Source organism: Rhipicephalus microplus, unplaced genomic scaffold (assembly GCF_043290135.1).
Source record: "Rhipicephalus microplus isolate Deutch F79 unplaced genomic scaffold, USDA_Rmic scaffold_541, whole genome shotgun sequence".
Classification (NCBI taxonomy): Eukaryota; Metazoa; Arthropoda; class Arachnida; order Ixodida; family Ixodidae; genus Rhipicephalus; species Rhipicephalus microplus.
In genome coordinates this window covers 1-5000 of record NW_027465101.1, presented here as the reverse complement: position 1 = coordinate 5000, position 5000 = coordinate 1, and the positions used below count along the sequence as shown (strand labels likewise).

The window sequence follows — 5000 nt, the reverse complement described above, 5'->3', positions numbered from 1 at the left end:
AAGCCAGCAAGGGCCTGGCCGCAAGTGCGTTCAATTGTCGGGACGTCCAAGTCCCTCGTTCTTCCGTGCTTCCTCTTTCGGCAAGTCGTTGCGGCACCTTCCCAAAGCGCGCAGACCCGCTAATCGCGACGAGCGCGACGTGGCCGTGCCGCCTTTCCCTCGGCAGCAAGCAAAACGCCTGGCAACGTCGACGCTCCCCTAACCGCGATCTCGCACCGTGTTTCGTGTGGCGAATTCAAAAGCCGGCCGGCGCTGCTGCAACCATTACGGTCGGTACGCATACGCCGCGGAGGGCGGGACGGTCATCGGAGCGTGCGGTTCCTCCATCGAGTACTGCGCACCTCGGCCGTCGCATCGCCGTGCCATGACCGGCCGCGCGTCAACGCGAACCGGTGCCAGCGAGATCCCTCGCCTGCAAGAACCGACCGGCAGCCTCCGTCACCCGAGGACGCGGAGGCGCTTGCCGCGGACGGCGGGACGGTATGCACTGGTGCACAGCGGACCCGTCACATCGCCAGTTCCTTGACCGACCGCCGACGCTTGTGCCGTTCCTCTCGTACTTGGCAGTCGCCGCGCGATTGTCGGGTCTCGTTCTTGCACGCTCGAACGGTCGGGAGGGCACTCGGCTGGCGTTTCGGGAACGCGCAGCCTCGCCTTCTACCGACGTAACCACGACTCGCCGTTCGCGCTCCGCCGCTCCTGTTTACAGTACTAGGCGGTCCCGCAGCGGTCGGGTCGCGCATTTCGAGCGCTTCGAGCCACGGTGCAGTGGCGGGTCGAAAGCCGACCTATGAGTGCGTTGCGCCGTTTGTACCCGCGTCCGCCACCTGGCCGACCGTCCAAGGTCGCGGTGTTGGCGTCCGCTGGGCGCAACAATTTGTCACGGGGTGCCGCTCCACATTCAGGCAGCCCCGTGGGGAAAAGCCGACCCCGCGTCCAAACGGGGTCAGCGGCAGAAAGTGTCGGGCGCAGACGCAGCTGAGGCGCTCACCCTTCACAATCCGTTAATGATCCTTCCGCAGGTTCACCTACGGAAACCTTGTTACGACTTTTACTTCCTCTAAATGATCAAGTTTGGTCATCTTTCCAACAGACCGGCGCAACCGAAAGGCCGCGCCGGACATCGGTCCGAAGACCTCACTAAATCATTCAATCGGTAGTAGCGACGGGCGGTGTGTACAAAGGGCAGGGACGTAATCAACGCGAGCTTATGACTCGCGCTTACTGGGAATTCCTCGTTCAAGGGGAACAATTGCAAGCCCCTATCCCAATCACGAAAGAAGTTCCACGGGTTACCCAGTCTTTTCAGACAGGGATAAAGACACGCTGCTTCCTTCAGTGTAGCGCGCGTGCGGCCCCGGACATCTAAGGGCATCACAGACCTGTTATTGCTCTGTTTCGTGCGGCTAGGAGCCGCTTGTCCCTCTAAGAAGGTTGTAAGGTGCTGGGAACCCCGCACCTATTTAATAGGCTAGAGTCTCGTTCGTTATCGGAATTAACCAGACAAATCGCTCCACCAACTAAGAACGGCCATGCACCACCATCCACCGAATCAAGAAAGAGCTCTCAATCTGTCAATCCTCCCAGTGTCCGGGCCGGGTAAGTTTTCCCGTGTTGAGTCAAATTAAGCCGCAGGCTCCACTCCTGGTGGTGCCCTTCCGTCAATTCCTTTAAGTTTCAGCTTTGCAACCATACTTCCCCCGGAACCCAAATACTTTGGTTTCCCGGAAGCTGCCCGCCGAGTCATTTGAGTAACTCAGGCGGATCGCTGGTTGGCATCGTTTATGGTCAGAACTAGGGCGGTATCTGATCGCCTTCGAACCTCTGACTTTCGTTCTTGATCAATGAAAACATTCTTGGCAAATGCTTTCGCAGTAGTTCGTCTTGCGACGGTCCAAGAATTTCACCTCTAGCGCCGCAATACGAATGCCCCCGTCCGTCCCTCTTAATCATTACCTCGTATTCCAAAAACCAACAGAACAGAAACGAGGTCTTGTTCTATTATTCCATGCAAGTTTATTCAGGCGACTCGCCTGCGTTGAGCACTCTAATTTTTTCAAAGTAAAAGCACCGGCCATCTCGAGGCACACAATGAAGTGCACCAAGAAAGAACCGGCATGATGTTCAGTCCGAGCCGTCGCATCGGGTAGATGCACTACTCGTCTGGAACTGAGATCCAACTACGAGCTTTTTAACCGCAGCAGCTTTAGTATACGCTATTGGAGCTGGAATTACCGCGGCTGCTGGCACCAGACTTGCCCTCCAATTGATCCTCGTTAAAGGATTTAGAGTGTACTCATTTCAATTACGGGGCCTCAAAAGAGTCCCGTATTGTTATTTTTCGTCACTACCTCCCCGTGCCGGGAGTGGGTAATTTGCGCGCCTGCTGCCTTCCTTGGATGTGGTAGCCGTTTCTCAGGCTCCCTCTCCGGAATCGAACCCTGATTCTCCGTTACCCGTAACAACCATGGTAAGCAAGTAACCTACCATCGAAAGTTGATAAGGCAGACACTTGAAAGAAACGTCGCCGGCTCGTGGCCATGCGATCAGCACAAAGTTATCCAGAGTCACCACACAATACGGGCCGAAACCCGATCGATCTTGGTCTAATAAAAGCACCCGTTACCCAAAGGGCTCCAGGCTCACTGCATGTATTAGCTCTAGAATTGCCACAGTTATCCAAGTAGGAAGAAACGATCTAAGGAACCATAACTGATTTAATGAGCCATTCGCGGTTTCGCCTTATTTCGGCATGTACTTAGACATGCATGGCTTAATCTTTGAGACAAGCATATGATTACTGGCAGGATCAACCAGGTAATCGTTCGACTGCGCGTCCGTCCTCGCCCTCGGCGGGCCGGACGCAGTCTGTGTGCGGCGGAGGCCACCTTCAGGCGCCCCAACACGCTTATTTTGCACTCCGAGATGACGGCGTTCGAGCTCGCTACGGCACAACCTTCCCGAAAGACGAGTGGGAGCCGTGCGGCAAGAAGCACGTTCATGCTCGCTCTTTTTCGTTGCATCGACTCGGTCGCGCCGTGCGGGTTGCCCAAGCCCGCTGCACTGTCGGTGGACCGGCCGGAACTAGCAACGGAGCCGAGACTGCAAAGCCGCCAGACGACGGGTCACGCCCGCGTCTTCGGCGCTTTCGCATCTGAATCGCCCGAGGACGACACGGAACACACCTCGATATCGTGGTAAAACGGCACCGTCCGACAACCAGCCCCTAACGCATCAAGCGGATGAGGCTGCAGACGACTGCCGTGGATTCCCCTGGAGCAGACCCGAGGACACGCTTGACGAGGCCGAAGCCCGCCGCATATCAGACACCCGGTCGCTTTCGCGTACGCCGCTCACGAGAACCCCCACATAATAGCAGCGATAAGTACCCAGACCTCCTTGGGCCCTAATACGAGCGTACTCGAGAAAATTTCACCGCGGGTGTGCCCCGAAACGTGTGGCATGTTGAGCGTGCCACAAGTCTACGTCGCTCTCAAACCCGCCGAGGTCGTAGAATTTGCGACCCTACTCACGAAATTCCCACCGAGGATACGGCCGCAAACGTACCGCACCTTGGGTAGGCCACGAGTTTGTGCAACACTACGCTGACGGCACAGCACCGAGGTCGTGCGCGCACGCACGGGAAAATTCCGCCGCGGTTTCTGCCGAAAACGTGAGGCACCACGACTCTCCGCAAGTTCGCGTCGACTGCGAAAGACCGAAGTCGTGAACGACGTGTCCGCTACTCGCCGCCGACACGCTGGACACCAAACGTACAACGACTCGACGGCGTCGTAGAGGCCCACGACGCGGTTTTCCTTAACGACGTCTCGGCGTGGCACCGACAGGTTAGAACGGCCGACCAACGTTCCCTGTCCGCCGTTCGGCTCAGTCGAAGGGCTCGGCGACTTCGGCAACGCTGCGAAGCCGCACGGTGACGCACGCCATGTCCCCATTTTTTTTTTTCTTTCTGCGTCTGCCGGGGTGCCCCTATAATAGCAGCGATAAGCACCCAGACCGCCGTGGGTCGCTCGCCCCGGCTGACGTGGTTTTTCGTACTCCTGCGGCGGTCGCCGTCAAGCACGTCCAAATACGCTACTTTCGTGGGCGCATTCACGCTCTTTCGCTTCGCCGGAGTGCCAGCACTCACTCTGCCAAAAACGGCGAACATCCGAGCGGCGGTTCCCACTTTTGCGTCGGCGTCGCAAACCCCGCCCCGGCAGACGAGGTTTGCCGTACTCGTGCGACGGTGGCCGGCGGGCACGTCGAAAGACGCCGATATCGTGCGCGAATTGGCGCACCTTGGCTTCACCGGAGTGCCGCCACTGACTCCTCCAAAAACGGCGAAGATCCGAGCGGCGCTTCCCACTTTCGCATCGGCGTCCCGAACTCCGCCCCGGCTGACGCGGTTTACCGTACTCGTGCGACGGTCGCCGGCGAGCACGTGGAAAGACGCCGATATCGTGCCCGAATCGGCTCCGTTCGGCTTCGCCGGAGTGCCAGCACTGGCTCGGCGAAAGACGACGAACATCCGAGCGACGGTTCTCACTATTGCGTACGCGTCGCAAACCCCGCCCCGGCAGACGCACTTTGCCGTACTCGTGCGACGGTCGCCGGCGAGCACGTAGAAAGACGCCGATATCGTGCCGGAATCGGCCCCGTTTGGCTTCGCCGGAGTGCCAGCACTCACTCGGCCACAAACGGCGAACATCCGAGCGGCGGTTCCCACTTAGCCGTCGGCGTCCCGAACTCCGCCCCGGCAGACGCGGTTGCCGAGCTCGTGCGACTAGCGACCGCGAAGCCGTCTCGCGACGCCGCTTTCGTGCGCGGCTCCCACTGCGACCTGGGTCACCCGAGGTCGACGAGCAAAAAAGAATGTCGAAAAAAATTTTTTTTTTTTTTGCGTCTGCCGGGGTGCCCCTATAATAGCAGCGATAAGCACCCAGACCGCCATGGGTCGCTCGCCCCGGCTGACGTGGTTTTTCGTTTTCCTGCGGTGG

At 58.6% G+C, this 5000-nt stretch overlaps 1 non-coding gene across 1 annotated transcript; it reads right to left on the bottom strand.

Moving 5' to 3' along the window:
• Positions 1-1005: 1005 nt before the first annotated feature.
• LOC142795072 (small subunit ribosomal RNA) lies at positions 1006-2820 on the bottom strand. The gene has a single exon (XR_012892734.1). It is a non-coding gene; the product is annotated as a small subunit ribosomal RNA (ribosomal RNA).
• Positions 2821-5000: the final 2180 nt, after the last annotated feature.